This window comes from Python bivittatus, unplaced genomic scaffold (genome assembly GCF_059951505.1).
Source record: "Python bivittatus isolate LINGU-HERP-01145 unplaced genomic scaffold, Pbiv_v1 ctg000850_np1212, whole genome shotgun sequence".
Lineage (NCBI taxonomy): Eukaryota > Metazoa > Chordata > Lepidosauria > Squamata > Pythonidae > Python > Python bivittatus.
Genome location: NW_028277112.1, coordinates 17,285,393 through 17,300,865, shown reverse-complemented (window position 1 = coordinate 17,300,865; position 15,473 = coordinate 17,285,393). Strand labels below are relative to the sequence as shown.

At 37.5% G+C, this 15,473-nt stretch overlaps 1 protein-coding gene across 16 annotated transcripts in view; it reads right to left on the bottom strand.

Annotated features, from left to right (window-relative positions):
- Positions 1-15,473, bottom strand: part of MACIR (macrophage immunometabolism regulator) — a 146,698-nt gene that overhangs the window by 109,987 nt on the left and 21,238 nt on the right. The window lies entirely within an intron of this gene.

Here is a 15,473-nt window from a genome sequence, read left to right as displayed (position 1 = left end):
AAATTGAATACCAGCTTTTTGGAGGAAGAACCACTGTTTGGTGGGAAAGGACATAGTTTGTATACAAATGGGCCCCAGATTGAAAAGCCACACATTCCAGTCCCTGCTCGGCCCTTTTCTGAATTCCTGGAGAGCACCAAGTAAGACTGACAAATAGTTTATTCCCATATAAGGCAGCTTCCTCTGTTTTGTATTTTAAAATTTCAGAAATCAGTTATGTATCTTAATAAAGCACAACAAATCATGCTATGCATGAAAGTATAAAGACCTTTTAAAAAGGGATGTGAGCAAAGCATAGCTGGGTAAACCACTGTCTTCTAGGCTACTTCCTCCAGGAATCCTCAAAGTTCATTAAATTGAACTTTGCCCCCGCCCCCCTGCTTGGGAGGATTTTATTAGAGAATACTGTAAGGTATTACATTTATGAATTTAATATATTTAAATGCTGTCTTCTGTTAAGCAGCTTTTGTCACAAATAGCATTCAAACTAAGTCATAACTAAATACCTTTGAAGTGAATAGGACCTAACATAGCAATTATTACTAATTTTTCCATTAATTTTAGAAGTACTTCTTATGCATAACATAACACTACCTCATAATACACATCAATGAAATGTTCAGGTTACATCATTAAAAGATACTAGCAGTGCTGGGCAGCAATAAACTCTGAAAAAAAATTAAGCAGGCAACATGTTAAAGCTTCCTTCTGCAGTTATGATGTATTTCCTCAAGGCCAAGATAGCACTAACAAAAAAGAAGAAACTTTATTACTTATTGGCAGAAGATGAATATTTCATTATATAGGTAGTCCTTGTTTAGCGACTGCCTCAGACAGTGACTGTTCGCAGTTACAATAGTGATGAAAAAGTAACTTTGCAATCAATGCCTGCAGTTATGTCCTTCACAGAGTCTCTCAGTCATATGTGTTCACCACTGCAGTCAGTTAGCACAGGCTGTCCTGTGCCTGACCCATTTTTTTTCTTTTTTTTCCAGAGAGATTGCCTAAAGAAGCTATCTCTTCCTGAACTGCTTCTCTCCTCAGTGCAGCACATCCCTAAAAAGTTCTAAGTGCTTAGAAACTCTGCTGGCTGGCAGCTGCTGCTTGAAATTGACCAGACCCTAATCAATTTCACATTAAAGGCTTTTGTTTGTTTCCTAAGCAACTGGGGACTCAGAGCTGAGAATGCGCTAGGCAAACAGCCAGCACTAAGGGCATTTCTTTTTATGTATATTCCTCATTGTGTGCCTGCTTACTCTCTTGTAATCCCTTCCTCTCCAATGAATATAAATACAAACATTAATTCCCTTCTTGCTAATTATCCCAGCTCTGGGTGAGCATTCCCAAGGGTCAGGGAGTGGGAAAAAGGGTTATAAGCTTTGTCCTTTTACCCAGCTTCCTTGTGAATCAAGTTCTGGAAACCTTCCTCACTATTTGGGCTCACTTGGCTGTTTGGAGTCATACCTTTCTGTCGCTGTAAAGGAAAGGAAAGGAAAGCCGAAGTAAAATTGTAAGCACAGCCTCAATCACATGATTTCTCACTCAGCAACCACTTTACTTAATGACTGTGTTGCTGGTCTTAATTGTGGTCACTAAATGAGGACTACCTGTATTGCCAAATTAGAACCATTCCTTAAACTAAAAGACAGGTGGAGACCATGCCATCCTCACAGGGGTGCAAAAAAGGCAAGATAGTAGTCATGACAGCATGATTGAAGCCTTGTCTCCTTTGTATAGGCATGCAAAAGGAGTGGAACTTCGATCATCCTGCTGTGACTGCCATCTTGCCTTTATTGACCCTCCCCCCCCCCCCCCCGGCACTGCTGGGTACGAAGCCTAACTTGTATTGAGTTATTACTATTAGTTTACCTCGGGATAGTTCTAAACAGCATAAGCTAAGAAAACACTTGTTAATTCAAGCTATTTTGAAAAAAACATACGAAGAGTTGTAAACTTCTGGCAGTTCTGATATTTGCCAATTCCAAAATAACACATACATTTGAGATTTCATAACAATGCCCTATATTTAGCTGGCTTTCTTCTTCCGGCATCAATCAGAGGCGTTTCAAGATAAAATGAATGACAAGGTCAGGATTTGGCAGATTGTTTTACATCTTGCAAAAAAGAAAAAAGAAAAAAAAATCTGGATCACAAATCTCTGCTTGATGTAGTCATTTGTTGTTAAGCAGCTGAAATAGGTCATAGTGCCTAGAGCAGTCAGCAAACTTTTAAAGCTGCATTAGCTTTTACATCAGCCACATTACATGCTGGGGTAAACAAAAAGCCTTTACACACACTTCCACTATGTACACACAATATGCTGAACTTATATATTCAAAGTATAATAAAAAATAGTTTAAATAAATTATAAATATTAAAGGAAATGTTAACACATACCATTTAAAATATGTTTGTAACATTCAAAGTTTGGAGAATTGAGGGATGGAATACCTTTATTTTTACTTATTTGTTTAGGCAGTTGGGCAAGTTGTTTCAGTATAGATTAATGCAGTGTTTCTCAACCTTAGCAACTTTAAGATGTGTGGACTTCAACTCCCAGAGCTCACTGACAAGTTGCGAAGTAAAAAGGTGATGCCTAAGGAATGGAAAGAGGGTCTAATAACTAAGCTAGTAGCTCTTAAAGTTCAGAATGAGACAAGGCTGGTGAGGAATGCAAAATGGGTTTGGGATGTATATCTAAAAACAGGAAACATCAAGAGGCTGTTGGCCTGTTGTATGGGAAAGGTTCAGCCAGCTTCGGTCCTCACTGTAAGGTTCTGCTTCTGGGTAGGATAAATGAAATGCATAGACACAGGACTAAAAACACTACATGGCAAATGTAAAAGAGGGGAAGGGCTTCACCTTCATGGTTGTGGCGACTGTCTAGGCCAGTGTTTGGCTGGCTGGGGAATTCTGGGAGTTGAAGTCCACACATCTTAAAGTCGCCAGGGTTGACAAACACTAGAATATTGGAATGCTAACATAAAAGTAAATCAGCAATAATTTCTGAACACCGTGTTTCGACTAATAATGTTATACTCCAGACCATATGTGCAGTTAGACATGCGTGTTCACATATTGCGTCATTTTAACAAATACCTCCTCCTCTTAGTTTGTTTAAATCAATTTCCTTTGAAACTGTTTGCTTTCCAAATTGTTTTCCAAAATTTTCTGTCTTCTGTGATTTAGAAAGAAAGCAAAACAGGATGACATGTTCTGGTTCTGCTGTCATATATACTCCGAGACTGAGCATTTTGAATTCAGTAAAAATATGTGTGCAAATACTGAATTTCTTTTTCATAAACAAGATAATGTCTTCAACAATAGTAACTGTATTGTAGGGATGTTGTATGCAGAAGTGCTGCTTAGCAACCAGTTGTAGCTGGGATTGTCTGTCTTACTGTATTAAGAAAATAACGCTTTTTAAAACAACAACAACTGTAATTATGTTTTTATTCTAGCATCATGAAAGCAAGTAACCTTCATATGACTGATTTTTGAATGCCACCCATTCTAATTAACAGTGGGCAGAATTTCTTTTCTGTATGGATAACAATCAGTAGTTAATCTCATTTCTCTCCATGCTTCTTATATAGGAGTTTCTAGTGCACTGAGACAGGATCAGACTAATCTCCTACAGAGGAGATTCAATATAACTGATTAGATTGCACTAAACTGTTAGGAAAAGCTGATACGGAGGATGACCTATATTTTAAGGAGTGTTTTTATGTGTGAGTGCTTTCTATTTGAAATATCTCATTAAGCACCATCAGTACCATAAATCTCAGCTCATATTTTACAGTTAAGAAGAAAGCAATGAAATAGGTGTTTTTAATATTCTCTTGTTGTTGACAAATTATTTATTTCTTGGCTATGTAAAAGCTTTCTTTTAAAATATAGGAGACTTTTATTGAATTCACTGTATTCATCAACTAAAAATAAACCAGATTCCAATGGTTTCTGACATTTCTATAAGCTTGTTTAGCTTCTCTTGTGTGTCAAATAGACTAAAATGTATGTAAATTAAGAGCTGGCATATTTAACTGTTTTTAGGCTGCATGTTATAAAATTTTTACTTTTCATCTTCATCTCAACTGCTACTAAAAATACATTACCAGAATGGTACTGACTATCTGTCAGGTAAAAGCTAATCGTTCAGGACAACTTTAATAAAATAAATATTCTCAGAAATCATAGAGTCAAGAATTCTAAAAACAAGCGTACTATGAAGTAATACTGACCAGCTGCCAAGTTCATAGCACTATTTATAAGGATGACTTAGCTTAAATATATGGGAGGCTTTGCTTCCTAATGCTTCATTGTTTTGTGTTGTTTTGACTGGTCCCAATAAAGGGATGGATCCACTGTGGATTTTGAATTTTTTTTAAACACCAGGGCTATCACTGAATTCTTTTCCCATTTATTTCTCCCTAAATTAAATGTCTTGGCTCTTATAATAGGTTTCTCTTCATGTGTATTGATAAGTTTGGGCTAAGTGTTTTCGTATACAGTTACAGTGCTATAATTGAAGTGGCTGCATTCAGATTAACATATTTTAGCTTAATAATACAAGAGATGAATAAGCCTAATGCCCACACATGTTGCCCCTTCCCTTCTTTGTTTTCAGGGCACTGGATGCAGTTCACCCCAGAAGTTATCAGTTGTTATTTCTCATACGGCCAGTATCTTAAACCAGATTGAAACCATTTAAGTTCCTGGCTTATTCAGAGCCTGGTACCATGCTTTATCATCAAATACAACAGGAAACAATGGTTAATTGATGACTTTCTGGCTTATTGGAGTATACTGAAAAGGAAAAAGGTAAGGAGCAGCACAAAGACAAAGAACAGAGCAAAGCTTATAATAATTTAAAGTTGGTCTTTATTACATGAACTTTATAATCGTTAATTGACAGACAGGGTAGCACGAGCATTTACAAATGCTAAGTTGGCATGGAGTCATCGCATTCCTTATCCTACAGTCAGCCATGAAATGAACTGAACAATCATCAGCAGATTGTCATCATGGCTCTTCCTAATAATAATATAAAGAATACACGCATGTTATAAAACAGTACACCTACAGTAGATTACAGGAGTTAGTAGTATTTTTGGAATATAAGATTATTGCCTTTTGGCTTTAATATTTAGCTGTACTTGTCACGTTTGGATTAATATAAAAGATCTTAAAGAGCCACTATGAGCTAGAGTAGGAAACATTGGCCTCAATGAACCAATAAGGCAGTTAAATATGATCAATATATATATAGTTTGCTCCCTATAATATTTCTAATTATTTCAGGTTCCAAGGGGATATCAGGCACTGAAGGCAAAGGCAGAGCATAAGTCCCCAGTGAAGGAAAATGCACAAAACCCAGCTAGGAGAGCATAGGCCCACTGGCTGAGGTTTTCCCCTATTACAGTAATAAAATACTATGAGCAACCATCTAAAGCAGAGGTGGACAACAAGGGGCTATCTCCAAAACCATGGTGTGCCCCCATAGTCCTTCAAAAGTTTCTGCTGTACTATAATTGTTAATAGAACATAAGGGAGAAATAATAAAATATACGAGGGTGTGATTATTAGATATATTACCTATGCTTTCCTTAACTTAATTGAGCCAAATTGGGAAATTTTGAGGGAGGAAATGCTATGTTAAGACAGTCAAATGCAGGAATGGATACAAATAATAAACCCAGCAGCTACTGAAATAAGGAAGAGTTGTATTTCAGAATTAAAAGGCAGTTACTACAGAGCAATCATAACAGGTAGTACTGATTCAATCCAATATAAGCATTTCTGAATTAAAATTTAGGCAATTCATGAAAACAGTACAGCATAACCAGACTTGATTGTGATTAACATCTTTACTTGCAAAAGTTGTTGTGAATTGCAGTTGGCTTCATCAGACACAATGAATAGAATTTTGGGGGAGAAATATTCATTGAACTGTTGTTGGGAAATGGAGAGAAAAGAACAAGGGAAATTTTGAAGGACAACCAGAGAGATAGCATTGCTTTAGAAGCGGGCAAAGATAAGGGACTTGAAATATTCTATGACCCCATCCTCTCTGTCTATTAAAGAAAGATTGCATAGATCCGGAATAGCTAGCAAGGAACCCAACCCACTTCTCTGCAGCAAAGGAAGAAAAAGGAAATTAGGCCATTCCACTGACTTGCTGGACACCAGTTGCCTTTGGTTCTCCCTTGCCTTTCATGTCGTCCAGCAGCAGCAGCAGAGAGAAACAAAACCAGCACAGTCCAGTTCAAGCCGAGACTCTGCTGAAACATTTGCTATCTTTAGCTCTTCATTTTCCTCAGTCTCAGCTCACATTCAAGATGTAGAGTGAGGCGGCATGGCAGCTAAACTTAATTACTGTAGTAAGTGAGTTAGTTAATTCTGACATAAACACAGAAAGAGAGAATGTGACTTTCAGGAATCCTGACACGTGCACTCTGTCAATGAGGCTTTATTCCTAAATCCAGAAAATCAGCCACATATTCTGACCATGAAAGCAATGACCAGCTAGATTTCAAATAAAGCTGCAACAATAACCTTTCCCCCCGCCCCCCCATAGCTCTACTGGAAAGGCTTTCTTTCAAGCTGAGACAAAAGGGTATTTAACCTCCTCTTGCAAGTTTAATTTAAAATATAACTTTAAACATTGTGAGTCACCAGGATTGCATGGATTTAAGTTAACTTAGAGTTGTTTTCATCACTGTAGGTTTTCTGATCTTCCCCCAAATTACTGAACTCAGATGCCAGGGTTTTGACTACTCCTATATATAAATAATTAGTCAGCTGTCACTAAGTGCCAATGAACTTAGCTGTATCTGGGCACAGTTGAGAGTTTCCTGCTGCTCTGTTGTTGATAGAAGACTATAGAATTCAAGCCTAGCTTCCTGACTGGTACCATCCATGGCATACCCCCAAAGGAGAAAGTATAACAACGGTGGGAAAATGCATTCAGGCAACTGGAGCTGTTATAAAAACCAAAGAAAGTTGAATTATCTCTTTCTATTAATTCCATTTTTGTAGCCATTCTATCATGTCCAATTTCTCTTCCAGAGCATTTCTAAAACTTAAATCTCAGCTGCTTCCTCTTGACAAGGGCCTGTATAGAAAAATAGCACTCAGCCACAGATGTAGATGTTCTTTTACTTTAATGAGCTTAACAACTGTTTCACATTCTTTTTGACAAAGAAAGAAAGGAATCATAACAATACATTTTAACCAATATTATTTCAAACAATTTTAAATTTGTGATGTTTTTCAGTGAATTCAATTTTCTACCATTGAGGCAGAGTAGAAAGATGTAGCGGAAACAAGCAAAAAAATCCCATTAATGATATATAAATGCCTTCTCAAATTCTGCTATCTTGTGCTTCATTATCAGCATCTTTGAAAAGGCTTGCTCTCTTATCCCAATTAACATTCAAACCACTCTAAGATCTTGAATTTCTCTGCAACTAAGAATACACAGAAAAAGATGTTGATTTAGTCATCACCTGCTTGTTATGAATAAGTTCATTACACTTAGACAAAATACAAATGGAAGCTGTAAAGATATTAGGTAGCACTGAGTTTATCATACATTCAAAATAATATATGTGTGCTACATTTTCATACCGTTCACTTGTTTTGAAATATGAAAATGTGTCAGAAGGTTCTTTTCTTAAATCTGTAATTCAGGAAGGGAAGCAATTTACTCTGCCCTTTAAAGGGCCCTAACACATGCAAACTACTTTAGGAGATCTTCTCTGAAACATACTGTAGAATACACATATCAGTATGCAAACTGTAAATTAAGGGTGGCTAACCTACCTCTGCAGAACTAAATTTTATGTAGATAATGGAAGAGGAAGACAGGTGGTTGAAAACTAGACAAAACTATGGAAATGGTGGAAAGGAGGAAAAAAAGGGGAAGCTGAAATGAATGGAACAATGGAAGAAGAGAAAGCCCTAATTACCAGTTTCACCCCAAACCTTTATCCTTCACTTGGCAGCCTGTTGGGTAGAAAAGGAAAAGAGGAAGAGAAATGTCTCTCTGAAAATATAAAATGATAATTTAGAACCAAGTACAACTGATTTTTTAAAAAGGAAATGTAATGTGTTGTATCGATGTCAAAGAAAAACATGAGAGGGCTAGGTTAAATTATTTGTTCACTTAGAGGTAAGTGGATGATCCAATCACCAACTCTACCCTGTTTTTTATTTAAAAATGAGTAAAATGGGGAGAACCATGCATGCTGTCTTAAACTCTTTGGAAGAAAGGCAAACAGTCAAATGTAATACATAGATAGCCAAATTTGATGGTGCTTTATTAAACAACACACATACTATTCATTTGTGTGATGGAAAATGGGGAAAGCCAAAAAGCAATAAACACACAGAGAAGCAATGGAGTCATGTTGTGACCTCAGATGTGTTAGATTATTCAAACTTGGCAACTTTAAGATATGTGGACACGCTGGCTGGGGAATTCTGGAAGCTGAAATTCACATATCTTAAAGTTACCAAGTGTGAAAAACACCGTGTTAGATCATTTGGCAGTCTAGGTAATTGGTTAACATGCGAGCTGCAGCTGACCTCTCAGTAGCTGTTCATGAGAGAGACTGTTAGAAAAATACATAGGTAGCCATCCAACCCCCATTCTTATCTGCACATTTCCATTAGGACAGACCCCTGGAGCACCATTATGTAGAGCAGAATTAATCACCTATTTTGGCTGTACTTACCACAAAGAAGAGCTGAGATAGGTAGGGTCATAGTTCAAAGTGCAGAGGGTGAGCTCACCCCTCCCCCTAGAAACATTTATATATACATATACATTCCTATCCTTCCGCACAACTTAGTTTACGGAATTCGTTCTTCACAACTTGAAATAGCAATTCCCCAGTGGACCAGCTTCCTTTCTGGAGAAAAGAAACTCATTCTCCCCCCGTAAGGCTGCTGCTAAAAAAAGGTTTATTTCTGTTTTGTATCAGACCATACTTGGCATTGTTCAAGCTGGAATATATCCAATTACAACTGATTTAATAGGATTTGATGGCTCATATTACATAAGAGATGTACAACCTAATATTCTATAATTTGTCAAATCCTATTAGATCACTTGTAACTGGATATATTCCAGGTAAAACAATATCAAGTGTGGTCTGATACAAAAAGCTGAAAGGTGCCTTCTAATGGGATAGATGGAGAAACACATTAAACATGGTGAATAATTAAAATTTTAATTTGAAAAACTATTTGGTTTTAGCCCTGGCTCTTCTCACTTGTTAGAATGCAGCTGCTGATTCTAAGATTGGTCCCTTAGCTCAAAAAAAGTTGTGCATCCCTATGATAAATACAATTGTCCTGATTTTGAATATGATTCAGAACAAGTGCTCCAGCCCTTGGGCAAGCACAGGACCTCTCTACTATTCATTAAAAAGCCCTCATTTTTCAGATGTCTGCAAAAACCTGAAAAAAAGGTGTGGCTGCTTTAAGGAGTCAGTTCATTAACATTACTGGGATTTTTAAAGCAGCCACACCTTTTTTTTCAGGGTAACTGGGAAGTTGTGAGGAAGAAATTCCAAATCATTCTTCCTCTGTATAGACCATTAATTATTTCTGAGTGTTCTCTGTCTTTGCTTGCCTGTATAATATAAAGGCCAGTATAGCTACCTGAAATGAGCTGAATCACTTGCGGTCATCCCTGTAAAAAATGCCACAACAGCTTGCTCATAATATGTATCCCTTGTGACCATTGTTTCATAAACTGTATCTCTTCATAAGCTGCAGCATTCTGAAAGATGCTGATAATTCCCTGCATTGGTACAGGTAGTTCTTGGTTAATGCTGGCAATTGGGACCAGAATTTCCATCTCTAAGCAACGTGGTCGTAAAGCATGACATCATGTGACAGCATTACTTTGTGATAGAAATTCTAGCACTTCCAGTTGCCATCATGAAGCAAATTAATGCGGGTCATTAAGTGAAGATGCCACATGATCACCATTTGTGACCTCCTGCCAGCTTCCCCATTGACTTTGCTTGTAGAAAGCTCACAAAGGAGGTAGCAAATGGTGATTACATGACTGTGGGATGCTGCAGTAGTCAGAACTTTGAGGACCGGTCATAAGTACCACTCATTCAGCACCGTCACATGTTAGAATAACAATCAGCACAAAAGCTTTCAGACTTTTAATGGTTAACTATCCTATATTATTTTTAGGATAAAGTATTTTTGTTCCAAACACAGAAGAGCCAGTTGCCTGTCTACTCCTATTTCTGTTCCTTATCAGTTGTAAAACAGCCCTTGGCCAATGATCAAATGTAGGCATAAGCTCATGCATACTTCTGTGTAAGTCTGTATATGAACTCTGTTACTGAGCTGCTGACACTCTTCACTTTTGACAGCAAGAGACCAATGACTCACTGTAATCTATTAACTTTAATAGAACAAATTCTGGATCTTCTCCAATTGTTAGTGTGTTCTTGGGTGAGATTTACTACCACTCTTGAAAAAAGAGGAGTTCCTTCAATGAACAGAGAGAGGTGTTATACTCATTCAAGGTCCACAGCACTTCTTCCAAATCATTTTTGAAGCACATATAGCTCTTCTAGATAATATAATGAAACAAGATGCTTGGATCATATTTCACGCATACACAAGTGTTCTCTTTAAACTTTTTGTTGTTGTTCAATTTTTTTTTTTTCAAATTCTTGTTCATTTTGTTTAGGGGACAAATTTCTTTCTAGCTTCTAGGAACATTTCAGTGTCTAAATGTTTGGAATGCAAATAAAATAATCTCTCATCTGCAAACAGTTCCTAGAAAGCAGCACTGGTTTTCTGTTAATTTCTGTAAAACACAACTCTGTATTGCAGTTATAAATTGTTGAATGCTGTTTTTCCCCATAAGCAATTTTCTCTTTTGGTACATGATTCCAGACAAAGTGGGGCTTCTGATCTAACTGAGCAATCATGAGAATGAAATCAGATGGAGTACTTCTGATTAAAAATGATTACCATCTGATTGGCTACCTATAAATCGATTTAATTCTTGTTTTTCTTGCTGAATTCTCCTGGCATAGTGGTAGGTAGTGGAGAAATGGATAGATGGACTTTAAAGTACAGTACTTTATCTTCCTAGTGAACAGAAAAACTATTTCAGCTTTACATTGTGATGTTCTTCTGCTGATAGTAGAAAACTGATAACATTCTGGAGGGCCTTAAAGCCCTGGCTGTGGGCTAAGGTGGTTGGAGCCCCTTGGGGTTCTGTTTTTGGCCATTTTGTTCTTTGTTTTTTACTGTACCTGTTTTTGTTTTTTGTTTTTTTGAATAGTGTTCTTTATTGTTTTAACACTGTGAGCCATCCCGAGTCATTTGGAGTTGAGAAGCACCTACATCAATTAAATTAAAATTAAATTGAAATGTGTCCATGAATCTGCTTTACTGAGAAGCTACTGACAGGCATGTTAGCCAGAGTCCTGAAAGGGTCAGGCAAGGACCCTATGCTGGGTAAGCCTGGGTGGTTTTATTTTCTTGTAGTATCCCTCCTTTCATTTTAGTGTGTGTGTGTGTGTGTGTGTGCATGTGTGCACATATATGTGCATCTTTTACATTTCATATAGCACATGATGGGTATACATTGCAGTTACCTATTTCATCTAAATGAAAGGAAAAACTTCCTGATGATAAAATCTGTACGACAGTGGAATAGTCTCCCTACAGAAGTTGTGGGTACTCCACCTCTGGGGATTTAAAAAGAGGCTAGACAGCTACCTCTCATAGATAGTTTAAATGGTTTTCTTGCACAATACAGAGGATTGGATTAGATCACCCTTGTGGTCCCTTCCAACTCTACAATTCTATGAAATAACGCACACAGCTGATTTTAAATATACCTGATTTTCTTTTCTTTTTTTTAATATAATTTTTATTAAGAATTTTAATTACAACAGTAAAAACTTAGTACAAACTAAACTTAAAGAAAGAGAAGAGAATGGAAAACATGTTTTATTTTCATCTATATTTTATTTAATTGCTATTCTGGGGTTTTAAAATGCTTTTACTTTAATGCCATTATCAGGAGTCAAGCTCAACTTGAAGGTGTTTTTATAAAATAGGATACAATTAATATATCTGAACTCCATTTAAATTTATAATCAGGTACAGAAATGAATTAAACTTGTGGCACACTTTTTTTTTCCTCCCCTTCCTTTTTCCTGGATTTTTAACAACTTTATCCTAAGTATTAAGAATTCTTGGAAACACAAAAGCTTGCATGCTGTTTTGAACCTTCAGTTGGTCTAACAGATGAATTGCCATCATAATGAATGTTGGAATTATTTACAATTGTTATTATTACTATTATCACCATTACTATTATTACAGTTCAGAATAGCAGAATATTATGATTATATCATTATTTCATTATTATTGTCCAACATAGAAAAATACAGCTATTCAACTCCAAATTAGATGTAATTTGTACACAGTATTCTACATTGTCAAGACTGTACATTAATCATTAACTGCATTTAAAGTTAATGTTTTTTTCTTCTGCCCATGTTCTTTCAACAAAAACATCTACCAACCTAGAACTTATTATTTTCTCTGTTAGACAAGATCCAAATAAGCATGCTTTCAAAGTCAGTATAAATTGCTTCCAAATTTCCCCTCTAGAAATTGCTCACTAAATTGATTCACATTTTTTCTACTAACTCAAGTTTGGCTCATTTAATCAAGGAAGTCTATCCACTGGACTGGACAAGGAAACCCACAGCTGTTTGCAAAATAGTTCAGTGCTTAGAGAAAGAGAAAGGGAAGATGGAAGAAATTCAGACGCCTGCTTTCTCACTTCCTCTCCCCTCAGCCACCCATACCATCTTCTTTCTTATGGGATCAACACGCATTACCAGTAGTATAGCAGCTTCCCTCTGCTGAAGGTCACCTAGTTCTAAATAGGCTTCTATTTGAATAAATTGATTTGAAATTGTGATGCAGTTCAACAGGCTGTATTGTTCAAGATATTTCAGTGCTATGCCTTTGATAACAAAGACAAGATTCAGGAATGGAATATGCAGGAAAGGAACAGGAAATTGAGAATTTAGTGTAACAAATGTAAGCAGGCAGGATAATATGGTTAGACTATAGCAAGACCAAAACAGTCACTCAGAAAATTTGTAAATCAGACATCTAACTGTCTGCCCCATTTAAAGTAAGAGCCACACCAAGCTTTTTGAAGAAAAAAGGAATATTATTTAACCTGGTAGAAGCAGTTTAGGAGCTGTTGAAAAGCATAATTCTAATTAATGATTTTCCACGGTGGAGCAAAATGCTTGAGAGACGTTATACGGTCACAGACTGGGCAGGAAAGTCTGGGCCATTTTTATGGAAAACATACACACCTTTTCATCTAAAGATATAAGAGGAAATAAACAGGGCAACATTCTGGTTGGTTGTCCAGTAAGATTAAATTTTCAACATGTGTGGCCAATATTCTGACCAGTAATTAAAAAGTCAGCAAGAGAATTTTGTAAGCCACTTGGACTTTTTCCTGTGTGATAAAATTCAAAATAATAATGTTATTGAGCACGTTACGTTGCCTTTTTCTTCTGCACTGGTTTTGACAGTTCATTAGCATGACGTTTCTGGCAACTGGTCCGTGCCCCAAAGATTTACAAAAAATTAACAGATTGTTAATATTCTGTGGTGTCCTAGAGATCTTTGCAATGATTTATTTGGTCTTAGGGTTGTAGTCTTTGCCTTGATTTGTTGGGCTTTGTTGTGCTGGGGGGGGTGGGTGTCAAAAAAGTTGGTGGCTGCAACCATGAAGCCGAAGCCCTCCCCTTTTTGGGTGTGTCAATGCATGTAAAAAAAAGTGGGGGGGGGGGTTGAAAGCACAGTTGCCATCTTGGCTTTTTCTTACTTCCCCTGCAGGCGGCTCTGATTAGAAAGACAAAAATAGTCTGTTTCCTTTACTGTGTTCTCAGTGAATCTAAAATGGCTGTTTGACTTTAAAGGCAAATTATTTGCAAACAACTACTTTTCCTTTCAGGTACATACGATAATAAGATAAAGTATTGGCAAGGAAGGCATTATTAATCCCAATAGAAACACAGTCTTGCTAATCCTAGGTCAATAAGCTGAGACTGGTTCCTGAGATGGAGACTTTGTGGGCGTTTAGTTCCTAAAAACAGGAACTGAACCCTCATCCAGAACTGGAAGGTTCTTTGAGAATCCTTCTGAAATCATAATCATCATCTGAGTCCCAACAGATCTCTGTTGCCTGTTGACCCTTTGACTGAGAAGTCCATTTTTTTCTAGGTTTCTGCAAAGCAGGCTTGATCTGCTTTCCTTCAAGCAATGGGGGTGGGGAGTGCGCTTTGCCTTGCAAAGTGTTAAGCAGAACCGACCTGCCTTGACTAGCTGCTTGGCTACAAAGTAAGTGTCTTCTGTGCATGCACTGTGTCCCTATAAAAGACCCTGAAGCAGCAAAAGGGAACTATTGCTGTAGCTCCCCTATCGCTGCTTTTTAAATTGTTTGTCCCAAATACCCGCTTTCCCAGTCTCCAATAATGTCATTATCCACCCCCCCCCAAAACCCCCCAGACTCTGTTGTTTTATACAAGCGCCTCAGCGGCAGCACTCCCAAACTAGATCCTTGACTCACAAACAAGCAATTACAAATTGCTCCATTACCCCCAGGATATGCCCAAATTACTCCGTTGGGTAATTACCCCCAGTTTAAGAACCACTGTCCAAATGCTATGTAAAAGTACTGCACAACTTGGCTTTGCGAAACTGCTTCAGCAGGATTAGTCAACTGAATCACCTTCTAATTCAACCATCCTATTGAAGCTTTTCACCGCCCTCCTTATTACACCCTTTCCTAGATAGTGTAGGAAAATAGAAACGTTTGTGGACTTGGTACACCCTAGCACGAAGCACAGTAGAGATAAGAAATTGATAGTGCTTATTTTTTCTAATACGCATGCTTATCTTACTATGATTTCATCTGTATCCAAGTACAGAGTTGCCTGACACCTACCCTGCAAACCAATAATGTGTTTGTAATTTGAGTCTCTTTTTTTCCTATAAAGTGGGAGTGGGAGGGGGGTCTTTCACCTTGAGGGTCTTGCTAACATTCCTTTGTGTGACTGATCAGGCTCTGCAGCCCCTTACAAATAAACTATTTTGGAGACTGAGGATTGGGTTTGTGGTCTTGACTGAGTAGATGAATAAACCGGGATGAGCTTCACTGTAAAAACAGCTGAGGAGCGAGGGGGAGCTGTGGTACTCATGAGTTTTCTCTCCAACAACTGGTATAGCTGACCTCCTGTTTTCACACACCTGCAACCTTCTGTTTAACTTCTCAGAACGTGTTCTATGTGGGGCTACCATTCTGTTTGGTCTGGAAGCTGCAGCTGGTGCAGAAGGTGGTGAGATGTGTTGCCTGGTGTCCATGACTGTACACAAGTTTC